Source organism: Homarus americanus, unplaced genomic scaffold, assembly GCF_018991925.1.
Source record: "Homarus americanus isolate GMGI-L3 unplaced genomic scaffold, GMGI_Hamer_2.0 scaffold23578, whole genome shotgun sequence".
NCBI lineage: Eukaryota > Metazoa > Arthropoda > Malacostraca > Decapoda > Nephropidae > Homarus > Homarus americanus.
In genome coordinates, this window is record NW_024733231.1 from 5,258,536 (window position 1) to 5,275,138 (window position 16,603).

Sequence of the window (16,603 nt, forward strand, 5' to 3'; positions counted from 1 at the left end):
AAGCTCAAAATCTCACCCACCACACCCCACGACCTTCACCCACACCCACGACCTTAACCCCACCCCGACCTTCACCCACCCCACGACCTTCACCCACCCCACGACCTTCACCCACACCCCACGACCTTCACCCACACCGACCTTCACCCACACCCACGACCTTCACCCACACACCCACGACCTTCACCCACACCCCACGACCTTCACCCACACCCACGACCTTCACCCCACGACCTTCACCCACCCGACCTTCACCCACCCCGACCTTCACCCACCTCACGACCTTCACCCACACACCTCACGACCTCCGAACCACCTGGGAGGATGCCAGCTAGACAATATCCACGAATGAAGAGAAATGCCACAACACGGCCCTTGTTCACCCAGCGTGGCCAGCCTCCCACACCACCACCACATACTAACACCTGGTACCTCATTCTGGCCCTCACCACCACCTCATACTACCCTCATAATAACACGGTACCTTATATCTGCCCTCATACTAACACCTGGTACCTCATTCTGGCCCTCATATTCCCTTCATACTAACACCTGGTACCTTATATCTGACCCTCATACTAACACCTGGTACCTTATATCTGACCCTCATACTAACACCTGGTACCTCATTCTGGCCCTCATACCACCACCTCATACTCCCCTTCATACTAACACCTGGTACCTTATATCTGACCCTCATACTAACACCTGGTACCTTATATCTGACCCTCATACTAACACCTGGTACCTCATTCTGGCCCTCATACCACCACCTCATACTCCCCTTCATACTAACACCTGGTACCTTATATCTGACCCTCATACTAACACCTGGTACCTTATATCTGACCCTCATACTAACACCTGGTACCTCATTCTGGCCCTCATACTCCCTTCATACTAACACCTGGTACCTTATATCTGCCCCTCATACTAACACCTGGTACCTCAATCTGACCCTCATACTAACACCTGGTACCTCAAACTGGCCCTCATACCACCACCACATACTACCCCTCATAAAACCACCTGGTACCTTATAAACTGGGCCTTATACCACTCCCTCATACTACCTCCCACACCACCACCTCATGCTACCCCTTCATAACAACACCCAGTACCTCATATTGACACTCGGTACCTCATACTAACACCCAGTACCTCATGAACTGCCCCTCATAACACGTCTGTAACTCATAATACCACTCCGACCCTCATGAACTAGCACTCAAATTGCACTATTCGTAACTCACAGTACCAGCCCGTTCCTCATAATACAAAACCCTTCAAAATACATCCACTCACTACAACAACAACAACAATAATAATAACTACAACAAAAACAATAACAATTACTACAACAGCAACAACAATAACCACTACAATAATAAATAATAGCAACAATAACTCATCCCGTGTCAGCACCTGCTCAAGACCTCACCTGTCGAACCTGGGCAGTGCATATAAACAACAACGCATATAAGCCAATCATATCCATGGGTGACTACTGGTGATATTATCATTGGCAGAGAGCGTTGCCTTTGTGATCACGTTAGTAAGGCCGTGTGATACAGTGGATGTGGTGGCTAGTACAGTGGATGTGGTGGCTAGTACAGTGGGTGTGGTGGATAGTACAGTGGGTAGGGGTGGCTAGTACAGTGGGTGTGGTGGATAGTACAGTGGGTGTGGTGGATAGTACAGTGGGTGTGGGTGGATAGTACAGTGGGTAGGGGTGGCTAGTACAGTGGGTGTGGTGGCTAAGTACAGTGGGTGAGGTGGCGTACAGTGGGTGTGGGTGGATAGTACAGTGGGTAGGGGTGGCTAGTACAGTGGGTGTGGTGGCTAGTACAGTGGGTGTGGTGGCTGTACAGTGGGTGGGGTGGCTAGTACAGTGGGTAGGGGGTGGCTAGTACAGTGGGTGTGGTGGCTAATACAGTGGGTGGGGTGGCTAGTACAGTGGGTGGGGTGGCTAGTACAGTGGGTAGGGGTGGCTAGTACAGTGGGTGTGGTGGATAGGTACAGTGGGTGTGGTGGCTAGTACAGTGGGTATGGTGGCTAGTACAGTGGGTAGGGGTGAAATAGCCTGGGGGTGTTCAATCTTCAGATGATCAGCCAGTCCTATGTGGTAATTGTGTCATACAAGGTGGAGCATTACTCACACAAATGAGGATCACTGTGACTCAACATCCACACGCTGGTGATCACATCCACTCGTCAGAAACACTGCCACCGTTTCCGGGAATCAACCACACACACATTACCCCCACCTAGTTAATGACATACTGGCCTCTGTCAACCCACTACCGTGCGACCCGTTACGACCACCTGATTGTACCTGGAATATTAGTTGATGCCAAGGCCACCTGTAATGCCTGCCAGCTGGAGGGCCACCTACAGCATGATGGCCACCACCACCAGGAGCCAGTGGTCACGCTCGGGTGGCCAGCCTCACATGTGTTTACCACGTCTTCCAGCTGGCCAATAACCAAACCTGTCATGCCTTGAGGGCCACCCAGGACACTGTGATGGTGGGCCCACACCTTATCCATACCACCCACCCATCCCACCACACCCACACCTCACCCCACCAAACTACTAGCCAAGCGTAAAACTATAATATACTAAAAACTACATTAAAAGTCTAAATCAAAACACCAAAATAACTTTATAAATTGACATAAACTTCTAAATCAACTTTGAAATTACGTTTAGCAAAGTTTCTAAAGCAAGACCAACAACAACAATAATAACTACTACAACATTTTCCATAAAACACACACACACACACACACACACACACACACACACACACACACACTTACACTATTCTCGCCACAAAAAAAACCTCACTCGACGCTCAAAATGTTTCCCCTATTGTGACCGGCTATTTAATTTCCGATCAGATTCCACCATTGTCAGATACTCCTGCCTCACAATGATATTTTTGAGAGAGAGAGAGAGAGAGAGAGAGTTTGTAAACCAGCACACGTACACACTGATACGAACACAACAATAACACTCCAGTTCGTCAGGTGTAAAGTGTATGTATGCATGTAAGTAAGTAAGTAAGTAAGTATGTAAGTAAGTAAGTAAGTATGTATGTATGTATGTATGTAAGTGTGTGTGCGTGCAGAACCTTTTACGATGCAATTATCACGCGGTAATTACTATACCTGCACCGAATACTTATAAAGTGGCCAGGTTACACCCCCACACACACACTGAGTATATTTCCATATCTTATTTTAAGTATATACCTTAATTATTACGCCACACACCTCGCCACCACCCACCTAAGCATTCCACCCATACCGGTTTTAAATAACTCCCAAACGATATTTCTGGTAAGGTCGATAATTTTTCTCCTCCCTCTCTATAAAATCAACATTCATTACAGCGTGAGGAAAGCGTAAAGCTGGTCGTGAGGGAGGTCGTGAAAGAACTACGTCGTGAAAATTGGCGCACCGCAAAGGGGAAGGAGGAGGAGGAGAAGGATCTTGACGTGTTGTTTACAGTGACGCCGCCACTACGCTCACTACAGGGTCCCCAGATCGTCCCTCCCTCCCCCCATAATGCTCCATAAGGGGCCATAGGGTGTGGACTGTGGACCGCCTGCCGTTCTGTCCTCTCTCCGGCTACGAGTTACCGCCATTTCTAATATAAACCCGATAATATAAACCATAATAAAGGAGTTAAAACAGTAGACGAAACACAAGAGACAGACTAAGAGTGTGTGGGGGTAAAGTGTGGAGTGCGGGTCGACAGTATGGCCGCCCTAGCCTGAGAGAGTGAGTGCGTGTGTGTGTGTGTGTGTGAGAGAGAGAGAGAGTTTGGGTCCGTCCAGATGGCAGCACTTAACTCCTGACCTTACATCCATCTCGCCTCCATAACACTCCCGCCGCCACCAACCACACACACATCTTTCACCGCTAAAAATCAACCACAAATATGACTATTGCACCACATCACCCCACTGACCATGTATACAACTGTCCTCTCACGGTGCCACAGCATCAACTATTCTACAAACACAACACAAACTACTAGAGACTCGTAGGAAACATCTACATCACCTCTACCCACGTGAGAGAAGTTACCTCACCTGGCTCCAGCTACAACAACAAATACAACTTACCATTTAAAATATTCAGAAGTAAAAACACACCAATCCACACTACTACTACAACTACTACAACTACAACTACTACTACAATTGTAAATATTCGCTGGATTTTCACTATATAAATCCAACTTAACACACACAGACATCAAACTCACACTACAGTAACTTTCAATTGCTTATACATACAACCATTTATTATACATTTACTCATCATCTTCCGTGTTATAATTACTCGCATCTTCCACCTGTTCCTCTCTTTATTTTTGTCTATCATTATCCCTCTCTACATCTAATAATTATTCCCCATTTTCCTCTAATTCCAGTTATCGGTGACCTGCTTCCTCTCTTTCGTTATTCCAAATTCTCTCTTATTCCTCTTGTTATTATGCCTTTGGGACTAATTCTCCTTCTCTTATGCTGTAATTACCATCATCAATATCTTATGTTACTATCATTATCTTTCTTGTCATTATCAAAATCACCAACGTCATTATCATCATTACCCTCATCATCACCATTTTTTTACTGCTGTCATTATCATTTATTCATTCTTTCTTTAAGTTATTCCCGACATTTGTCTCACCATCTTTATCCATTATTTTCAATTATATCTTTTTCTAGGCACTAATATTCCTCTAACCACAATCTACCTCTAACACTGCTCTAACCACAATCTACCACACACACTGCTCTAACCACAATCTACCACACACACTGCTCTAACCACAATCTACCACACACACTGCTCTAACACAATACACTAACACTGGTCTCTAACACAATCTACACACTAACACTGCTCTAACCACAATCTACCACACACACTGCTCTAACCACAATCTACCTCTAACCACAATCTACCACACTAACACTCCTAACCACAATCTACCACACTAACACTGCTCTAACAATCTACCAGACACTAACACTGCTCTAACCACAATCTACCACACTAACACTGCTCTCAACACAATCTACCACACTAACACCTTACCAAACACAATCACCACCCACACTAACACTGCTCAACACAATCACCACACTAACACTGCTCTAACCACAATCTACCACACTAACACTGCTCTAACACAATCTACACACTAACACTGCTCTAACACAATCTACCACACTAACACTGCTCTAACACAATCACCACACTAACACTGCTCTAACCACAATCTACCACACTAACACTGCTCTAACCACAATCTACCACACTAACACTGCTCTAACACAATCTACCACACTAACACTGCTCTAACACAATCTACCACACTAACACTGCTCTAACCACAATCTACCACACTAACACTGCTCTAACCACAATCTCATCATATTCTTTGAAACGATTTACAAATAAACACCAAATACTTTTTCTTTCGTCTCTTTATTTTATGCGACTTATAAACAGTAAATATTTTCTTTGATTTAAGAGTGTGTGTGTGTGTGTGTGTGTGTGTGTGTGTGTGTGTGTGTGTTTCTGTGAGTGCGCGCATGTGTTTCTTCATGAAAGAGAAAAAGGTAATTTGAGGGGAAGGGAGTAGGGTGCCGGCCTAAGTGCCATCTGGCGGCCAATATCACAACCTCGACCCCAATTCTCAAACTACCTCACGTTAAATTCCCCCCCCCCTTACCTGGAGACAGACCCTCACCGCCCTCAACCGGCTCATTTCTACACTACGATAACAAAGATGGCGACGAAACTACGCAAGGACTGCAATTGAAACTATCGATTTATTTCCCTCAGCGTAACGATTACAGTCTCAGTGCAATATTGATGCCATTTTCGCCTCCGCCACTGTTGGTTTTACACACAGGGTCAGCGGGTCTCCTTGGGATGAAACACAATGTGGTCTGTCCTTGGCTTCTGAGTTCTACATATTACCTAATTACGTTAAGTCGTGGTGGGGTTGGTAGTGGTTGATGTGGGTGAGAGAGGCGGGTGGTGGTGGTTGATGTGGGTGGTAGAAACGGTGGTGTTGTGGAGTGGTAGAGGCGGGTGGTGGTGGTTGATGTGGGTGGTAGGTGGTGGTTGATAGTGGTAGAGGCGGTTGATAGTGGTGATGGTTGATGGGGTGGTAGAGGTGGCTGATGGTGGTGGTGGTTGATGGGGGTGGTAGGGTGGCTGATGGTGGTGGTGGTTGATGGAGGTGGTAGAGGTGGCTGATGGTAGTAGTGGTTGATGGTGAGAGTTGATGGTATAGTGATTAATGTGGTGGTGGTAGTGGTTGATGAGGGTGGTAGAAGTGGCTGATGGCGGCGGCTGATGATGGCAACTGGTGATGGTGTCGATAGTGGTAATTGTTGTGTGATGGCGGGCGGCTGGTTATGGTGGCGGGTGATGGTGGGGGGGAGATGGTGGCGGCGGGATGGTGGCGGCGGGAGGCTGGTGATGGCGGGAGATGGTGATGGTACCGGAGGGTGATGATGGCGGCTGGCGGCGGGTGATGGTGGCGGGTATGAGGGGCAGCGGGGAGGCCAGCGGCAGAATCAAGGGCTGACTCAGAATGTCAACAATGTGTTGGTTGAAGGACCGGCTAACAGGACACCCACTGACGCCCGCGCACACACACACACACACACACACGCGCCACGCACCCACACCACACACCACGCACGCACACACACGCACGCACGCACACAGATATATAATTTGACAAATACATAAAATATACACATGGGGGAGACTTGAAACAGGGTTGGGAGGAGGACAAGGGAGAAAGATGTGAGGATGATGACGGCCTGAGAAGGAAGGATGAGTACAGATAGAAGGAAGGAGAGGAAGGAAGGGGAAGAGGAGGTCAGGAAGGGGGCAAGAGGGAGGTCAGGAAGGGGCAAAGAGGAGGTCGGGAAGGGGGCAAGAAGGAGGTCGGGAAGGGGGCAAGAGGGACGGCAGTGCGACAGGGGAAGTGGAAGGAAAATGAATGAAAAAGAGAGAAATGAAGGGTGAGAAGCGGAAGGGAGAGGAGAGGAGGGAGGGAGGGCTGTAGTGGTGTGACCCCTTCAGAAAACAACCACACAACCCACCACCACCACAACACCAGCACCACACCACCAAAACACCAGCACCACACCACACCACCAAAACACCAGCACCACACCACACCACCAAAACAATCACCCTCAGAAAAAAATACATCATAACTGGGCCAAAAATTACAGTTACAGTGACTCATACGTGTTACAGCTGATCACGTTCAGATTACAGGTATGTACTGTACTCGCGTGTGTGTGTGTGTGTGTGTAACTGGCATGTTTAGACCCCTCCACCTTCAGAATTCACAGCGGTGTTTAAGGGCGGTGGGTGGGTGGGTGGGTGGTGGGTGGAGAGGCCTCGGGGTCTAGTGGAAAGAGTGGGGAGGTTAGAGAGGAAGGGGAAGGAGAGGGGGGGGGAAGAGGGAGGGAAGAGGGAGGGAAGAGAGGGAGGGGGGAAACAGGGAGGAAGAGGGGGAGGGAAGAGGGGGGGGAGGGGGGGGAAGAGAGGGAGGGAAGGGAAGAGGGTAGAATGAAGGGGAGAATGAAGAAAGGGAAGGAAGGAATGGGAGGGGGGAGGAATAAAAGGGAAAGAACGAAGAAACGGAAGGGAGGGAGGGGCAAGGATGGGAAGAATGAAGAAACGGAAGGGAGGGGGAAGGAAGGGAGGGGGAGAAGGAGTGAGGAACCGCTGGTGTTGTTCAAAGACCTCGGGAACGTTGGTAAAGGAGGTGGCGATGAACGACACTTCCGCCGCCGCTCCACCACCACACTACCCTGGAAACACAACACACACCCCCCCCCCTCTCACTCTCACTTTCTGACACACACACGAGGGTCAACATAGTGCTACACAGACAGACACGACACACTCAGTCAGTCAAACACACAGACACTGTAACATGATACACTCGCCCCGAAGATGTCAACAGAGTCGCTGATACTTAACCCTATCTAAAAATATTGACACAGGCCTATTATAACACCCAGGCCTATTATATAACACTACCATAGGCCTAAATAACGTGTTGTAACCACATGAGTGTCCGCCGTAACACAGTGACAGCAAGACCTACAATATGTGACAGACCTAACCTAACCTACGCTAACCTGACTTAAGTTAACCTACTCCTAACCAAGCCAGAGAACAGATCTGCATAATGTGACGGACTTCGGTAACACATCGACACCAACGGTCACTAGGCGTCAGCGGACATATACGACGCCAACGGTAACGCGGTGTTAACGGTCACGCGACGCCAACGGAACACACAACAGACGCGACGACAAGGTACCTCTCTCTCTCTCTCTCTCTCTCAGCAACCTACCCAAACCAACCCCCGGCTCAACTACCATTCCCAATTCGCATCAGTTCCAATCACCCCCCCCCCCACAGGTAAGGCGGGAAAAGGACCTCTTCCCCTCCCCACCATGGTAACGGCAGCAGGTATAATATAATGTGTTGGGCTGTGGGTGTGTGTTAACTGTACACGTCTGCCCCCCTCCCTCCCTCTGGTGTAGTGACTGACCCACACTCCAGCGGCCACAACAGTGGTTCAGGAGAGTGGATTGGTTCCTCTTCGTTAATTACCTGAAGGTTATAGCCACCGGTGGTTAAAGTAGCTCAAAACCTAACCTAACCCAACCCAATCCAACCTAACCTAACCTAACCTAACCTAACCTAACCTAACCCAATCCAGCAAAACAAAACAAAACCTAAGCCAAGCCAATCAAATCTAACCTAACCCACCAAACACCAAAAGGAATTGCAATTAACACCGAGAGACTACCTTAACCAGATAGGTCCACAGCACCAGTTAGGAGACAAAATGAACTCGAGAAACCTTTGTGAATCCGGACCCTGAAGACGATCAGTGAACGCTTAAGGGCGAGTGACGGGGGAGCGCTTGAGGGCGAGCGACGGGGGAGCGCTTGAGGGAGAGTGGCTGAGGAGCGCTTGAGGGAGAGTGGTTGAGGAGCGCTTTGAGGGAGAGTGGCTGAGGAGCGAGGGAGAGTGGCTGAGGAGCGCTTGAGGGAGAGTGGCTGAGGAGCGCTTGAGGGAGAGTGGTTGAGGAGCGCTTGAGGGAGAGTGGCTGAGGAGCGCTTGAGGGAGAGTGGTTGAGGAGCGCTTGAGGGCGAGCGGCTGAGGAGCGCTTGAGGGAGAAGGCTGCGGTGGGACAGGAAACTGCACATACCGCCCCTCCCTAACCTTCACGCCCCTCCCTCCCTCCCTCTCACTCCTGCTACCTTTCTACAGTACCATCCCTTCTTCCCCTCTCTACTCCACCTCCCTCCCCATCTACCATCCCTTCTTCCCTCTCTATCTACCTCCCTCCTTCCCCATCTACCATCCCTTCTTCCCCCTCTATCTACCTCCCTCCTTCCCCATTCACTCATCCCTTCCCCCCATCTAATTCTCCCTTCCCCATCCACCATCCCTTCTTCCCCCCATTCACCTCCTTCCCCATCTCTACCACTCATCCCTTCTTCCCCTCTCTCATCTACCTCCTCCTTCCCCATCTACCATCCCTCTCTATCTACCTCCCTCCTTCCCTATATCTACCATCCCTTCTTCCTCATCTACCCCTCCTTCCTTATCTACCATCCCTCTTTCCCCTCTCTCTACCCTCCTTCCTCTCATCTACACCATCCTCCTTCTCCCCCCATTCACCTCCTCCTTCCCTTATCTACCATCCCTTCTTCCCTCTCTACCTCCTCCTCTTTCCTATCTACTCATCCCTTCTTCCCCCTCTCTCTACCTCCTCCTTCCCCATTCACCATCCTCTTCCCCCTCTATCTACCTCCCTTTCCCTCTCTAAACTCCCTCTCTTCCTTCCCTTTACCTTCTGGTCAATGTACCAGAGCGACACACACACACACACACACACACACGGCACTCTCCGCTGACCGGCTCCCCCATATACCTGCGACAGTTAATTGGCCGCGTTATAACCTTCCCCTATACGCCTTTACGCACCAACTGAGGATAAAGATCAATGCTCTATACACGGACGGTTAAATTTCGCCATACGCACATACGAACAGACGGGCCACTGAGGTTAACGGTAAGCGAAGGTACTCAAACGGGCGTCAGTAATGTTACACGCACAACAGCGAACGGGTGTCAGCAATGTTACACGCACAACAGCGAACGGGCGTCAGTAATGTTACACGCACAACAGCGACAGACACGCGGGAGTAATCAACACACAAATCCCAAAAGACGGAACTCACGTAAATACGCCAGGGTCTACCAGTGAACTCTGAATCCCCGACTCACATACCGTACAGTAAGTTGACCACACACACACTATTTAAACTTGCAAATCGTGTGTGTGTGTGTGTGTGTGTGTGTGTGTGTGTGTGTGTCACCTTTGTACACCTAAAAATGGCCCTTTAAAGAATAGTGTTGCTAAAAAAGTTTGATCAAAGAAGAATTGAGGTGAGGCAGCTGACGCCCTGGACCTAATTGTGACGGAGGGTGTGTGTGTGTGTGTGTGTGTGTGTAAACTCTGAACACCTGACAATAAACATGCACATAATTAGACTATGTACTCACTCACTGACTCACTCAATCATACTCACACACACACACTCACTCATAGGAGGAGGACGAAGAGTGTGAAAGGAGTGCGAGCTGTCACCAAGGTCACCACAGTAATTCTCTCAACCCAAAACCCCACCAGACTAACCTAACCAAACAACCCAACTTAACCTAACTCATCTACCAACCCAACCAGCCCTCTTCCCCAACAACCAACTGACTACCATACAACCAGACAGGAAGAATGGTGGACTGGTGGTTATAAATAATAATAACAGCAATAATCAAAACCGGGAACCAACAAAGTGGGCTACACACACCTGGCAGGAGGGTGGTGGTGGGCTGGCTACACACACCTGGCAGGAGGGTGGTGGTGGGCTGGCTACACACACCTGGCAGGAGGGTGGTGGTGGGCTGGCTACACACCTGGTGGCAGGAGGTGGTGGTGGTGGGCTGGCCACACACCTGGCAGGAGTGGGTGGTGGTGGTGGGCTGGCTACACACCTGGCAGGAGGGTGGTGGTGGTGGGCTGGCTACACACCTGGCAGGAGGGTGGTGGTGGGCGCGGTGTTCACGTCCTAGCCACACACCACCTGCTAAACACTACACTACACTACTCTCGTCTTGTTACGCCACACACGTAGACCAGCGACGTGTCCCGCCGGTCATAATTCACGTCCGCTACTGAGCCTGTACAGTCCCCTTCACTCGTGCGTTTACAGGGGTCGTCAGGTTTTGTGAAGTGTGGCAGCCCTGTGTTTGTTTACATTCGACGGAAGGAAACCATCAATAGTACACATACTATGGAGTCAAATTAAAACAAATATCTCGGTATGATGATTTGTGGGATGTTTATATGACGAGCCCCTGTAAACGCACTAGTGAAGGGGACTGTATCTACGTTCGCCATATTGTTTACTCACGTTCAGCTTTATTTACCCGTTCATTACAACGATCAATAATAATAATAAAAATAACTACAGGTAACAATAATAAAAATAACACAGGCAACAATAATAATAACACCCTCACCTAGATGTACCTAATGAGGGCGACAGGGCAGGTGTGCGGAAGTGACCCTCCACACACCATAACACACCCCGCCACTTGCTACAACCAGCCCCCATTCACAGTGACTCTTACTTCAAGTTTTACCCTTTATCTGAGCATAAGAAAACACGGATCACCTGAAGATTAACCACCCTAACGCTAACCTAACAATAACATTAACCTAACGCTGACCTGACCTAACACTAGCCTAAACTTAAATCAACCTGACCCGACCTAATATAACACTAACATTAACCTAATTCAACCACACGATCACCTCAGCTAACCAGACCTAACATTAACTTAACAATAACCTAATTCAACAACCTGACATTAACCTGATCTAACCTAACACTACCCCAATTCAACCTAACGCTGACCTAATCCAATCTGAAACTAACCTAATCCAGCCACACACTAACTTCACTACATACGTTCACTTACCACTAACTCCGGGACAAAATTAACAGACAGAAACTTGAGCAAATTCGTACCCGGGGCCATCAACATCCCTCCCCCACCTACCCCCCCTCCCCACCTACCCCCCACCTACCCCCCTTCCTCCCATCCGTGCAAGGTCTTGGTCATATCTAAGATGGTGTGAAGCTGAATGGGAAATATGGATAGGATATGGGCGGGCGGGGCGGGCGGGCAAGGGGCGGCGGGCGGCAAGGAGCTTAACACAAAAAGCTTCACCTACGAGAGACAGACAGACAGGTATAGGTCTAATGAACAATATAGGGGTCATGCTAGTGAGCGCAGAGAAAAACATCACTATGACACGCGCAGATACAAGCAAAACTAGACAGACAGGCAGACACGCACGCACGCACGCACGCACACGCACAAAAACAACAGTCATAAACAAAAACCCAGACACGCAGATACAGACGAGGAGACACAGACAGGTACAGTAGGTGTAGTGTATAGAAGCTGGACAGGTTCTATATTAAGGTGGGTGGTGTATGTAGCACGGAGGGGAGGTGGGATAAACCACCACCGCCACACCATGCACGGAGATTTGCCCTTGTGCCTCACCGACCAGCTACATGGCTTGACTGGACTGACTGACTGCTGGGTGCTAGGTGACTGGGTTGGGTGCTAGTGACTGGTTGGGTGCTAGGGTGACTGGTTGGGTGCTAGGGTGACTGGTTGGGTGCTAGGGTGACTGGTTGGGTGCTAGGGTGACTGGTTGGGTGCTAGGGTGACTGGTTGGGTGCTAGGCTGACTGGTTGGGTGCTAGGGTGACTGGTTGGGTGCTAGGGTGACTATGTACAGTCACCCAAAAAAGTCCTGTCGCGAACCATGAACCCCGAGATTCAGACTGGTGAACCCGAAGCAGTAGACCCTGATACAATGATACATTATTCTGTCCATAAATGCTTCGGATTCAAGAGTCTGAATCTCGGGGTTCATGGTTCGCGACAGGACTTTTTTGGGTGACTGTACCGGAGTGAATGCGTAGCAAGTCGACTGTCAGGGGCTGGCTGTGTGACCTGACTGTCTACCTGGCTGGCTGTGTGACCTGACTGTCTACCTGGCTGGCTGTGTGACCTGACTGTCTACCTGGCTGGCTGGGTGGAGTGGGCCCGCGTTCCCAAGGTGAGTGGCTTCCCATTCATTCTCCACCACCACCACCCCACAACACCACCAACCCCCCACCCCCTCCCATCTTAACCCCCTACCACCACCACCATACCTCGCCCACCACTACAATACCCATCTCCTCCACCACCACCTACCTGCTCCACCCACAACACCCCACCACCCTTCGTTTACCTGTACATACACCCAAAACACCACTCACCTGTCCAACACTAATTAGCACACCTGGCAGGACGTTCACCTCCTCCTATGGATCATGGACAAAGGGAACCCCCAGCTTGAGTAGATAGCTCCCAGCTTATGAAGTGAATCTCCAGCTTAATTAGACAACCCCCAGCTTCAGTAGACAATCCCCCAGCTTAAATAAAGGACAGGACGTTCAAACCAGGTGCGTGTCCGACCCTGCTGGATCCCCCCCCTCTTCTTCCTTCCCACAATTTCTCTCCATCTTCTTCTTCCCTTCTTCTCAGCAACCTCCCTCCTATTCTTTCTGCATAGTCCCTCACCCCCCCTCCCTCTCCTGCAGGTAACACTTCGGCAAACATCCGGAATAAAAAACAATAATATTTACACAGGCACACACTGTCACACCCAACTAAAACACGTAAATAAGGATAACTCACTCCTCTCTCCACACACACACACACACACACACACACACACACACACACACACACACACACACCGTACTCCTCCTCCCACTCCACCAATCACAGCAGCGCCTGGAGTGTATGCACCAATAAATGGCCTTGCTCACCTGACGTCACAGCCTCGTTACGTCACACCTTACGTCAGTGGCCCTCCTCCACAATCAATTGGCCTCTTAACTTATATCACAAACTACGTCATCACTCTTCTTCCCGCTCCACCAATCCCAAAACATCGAGATCTAAACCACCAACAGCTGGCCTTGCTTACCTGACGTCACAGCTTGATTACGTCATACCTTACGTCATCGTCCTTTGTGCCTTACCTGCAACGGGACAAGAAACTATATATTAGTAATAAAATACCCAACTTTCACGTTAATTTCTTATAAAAACAAAAACAAACAAAAAAATAACTTACCAAACAACTAACAACACACATTGACTTATACAATACCTTACAATAAACAAAGAAAAAAACATTTAATTAGAAAATTCCAAACATCGAAAACATTTTAAATATCTTACATACAATAATCAATAATAACCTCAATGGTATATTATTTAACCTTCTGTATTATCATCATCATTTTTATTATCATTACTTATTATTATTATCATTATTATTACTTATTATTATTATTATCATTATTATTACGTATTATCATTATTATTACGTATTATTATTATTATTACGTATTATCATTATTATTACTGTATTTCAACACAAACCTCACCAGATCTACATCCCAACACACAGAGGACATCAACACAGCACGCAAGCACCCAAGGCACGACGCAACGCACCAGCACCGTGACAGGAGGCGCAGTAGGAGGCCACCCAGAGGACGCTAACCACGAAACCATCTAAATGTCGCCAACTCGACACGCATGAAATTATTCCAGCAACCAACACCAACTAATCACACACACCCTCACCTCTCCTCACACACACCCTCACCTCTCCTCACTCACCCCTCACCTCTCCTCACACACCCCTCACCTCTCCTCACACACCCCTCACCTCTTCCTCACATTCCCTCAATACCTCTCACACACCCCTCACCTCACACACCCCTCACCTCTCTTTCACACACCCCTCATTTCTCACACATTACCTCACCTCTCACACACACCCTCACCTCTCCTCACACACCCTTCACCTCACACACACACCCCTCACCTCTCACACACTCCCTCACCTCTCTCCTCACACACCCCTCACCTCTTCCTCACACACCCTTTTACCTCTCACACACCTCCCTCACCTCTCTCCTCACACACCCTTCACCTCTCACACACACTACCTCCTCTCACACACCCTCACCTTCTCCTCACACCTCACCTCTCATTAATACCCTTCACCTCTTCTCATTATCACCTCTTCTCTCCTCACACACCCCCTCACCTCTCCTCACACACCCCCTCACCTCTTCACTCTTCCCTCACGCTAAAAAAGCTAAAAATTGACGCGTTTGAGACCATGATACACAGACAGACAGACACATCGACTACCAAAGCTGGGCAGTAGATAGATGTTATTTTAGGCAAGTACGTCTAAATATGGCCGCCAAATTGCGCTGAGACTATACGGCCAGGGTATATATGGTGTGGTGGAAGGAAGGAAGGAAGAGAAGAGGAGGGAGATGAGGAAGAGGAGAAAAATAAGAAGGAAGGAGGATGGAAATGAGGATGAGGAAGATGAAAAGAGGAACGTGAAGAGGAAAATGAGGAAGGGAAGATCAGGGGGAAGAGGGAGAATAAGAGGAGGAAGAGGACCCCTGCCAGGTACACCGTGACACAGCGCCGTGTGTTGCTGTGTACCTCGTGATAACTCCGGTACTGACTGCTGGTGGCTGAGGGAAGATGTAGGAGATACTGGACGGACGGACGGAAGGGAGGAAGGACGGACGGACGGACGGGACGGACGGACGGACGGGAGGAGGAGGAAGGAGGAAGGAAGGAGGCGGAGAGGAAGGAAGGAAGGGAGGGAGGAGGGAGGAGAACAATAACAATAATTAAGGTTTATTAAGATAACATGGCGGCCCGAAGACTGAAAATATACAACGAACAGAGGTGATAGGTTACATATGGTGGAAGCGGGGGAGGTCACTAGATTGGCCTTTTTAAAACGTAAATACAATAAAGAAAAGTCAATACATGAGGGGTAGGGGGGAGGGAGGGGAGGAGGGGAGGGGAAGGGAGGGAGGGGAGGGAAGGAAGGGGAGGGAAGGGAGGGGAAGGGAAGGAGGAGGAGGAAGGAAAGAGGAGAGGAGAGGAAAGAGGAGGGGGGAGGGAAGGAGGAGGGGAGGGAAGAGGGAGAGAGGAGGAGGAGGGAGAGGGGGGGGAGGAAAGAGGGACGAGGGAGGGAAGGGAGGGGGGAGGGGGAAGGAGGAAGAGGGAGGGGAGGGAGAGGGAGGGAGGGGGGAGGGAAAGGGAGGGGAGGGAAGAGGGAGGGGGAGGGAAAAGAGGGAGGGGAGGAAGAGGAGGGGAGGGAGGAGGGGGGGAGGGAAAGAGGGACGAGGAGGGAAGGAGGGACGAGGAGGGAAAGAGGGACGGGGAGGGAAAGAGGGAGGGGGAAGGAAAGAGGGAGGGGGAGGGAAGGGGAGTGGAGGGCGGCAACAACCTGGTGGTGGTGGTCACGGAGCCCGGGCGCCGCTA

General features: G+C 49.5%; 1 protein-coding gene across 2 annotated transcripts in view; it reads right to left on the reverse strand.

The window, feature by feature from the left end:
* The window catches only part of LOC121869614 (serine/threonine-protein phosphatase 4 regulatory subunit 1-like), a 196,078-nt gene that overhangs the window by 93,637 nt on the left and 85,838 nt on the right, over positions 1-16,603 (reverse strand). For both annotated transcript variants that reach the window (XM_042371093.1, XM_042371095.1), the window contains exon 2: positions 14,269-14,286. The gene's annotated coding sequence lies outside the window, so the exon portion shown is untranslated. The remainder of the gene's footprint in view (positions 1-14,268; positions 14,287-16,603) is intronic.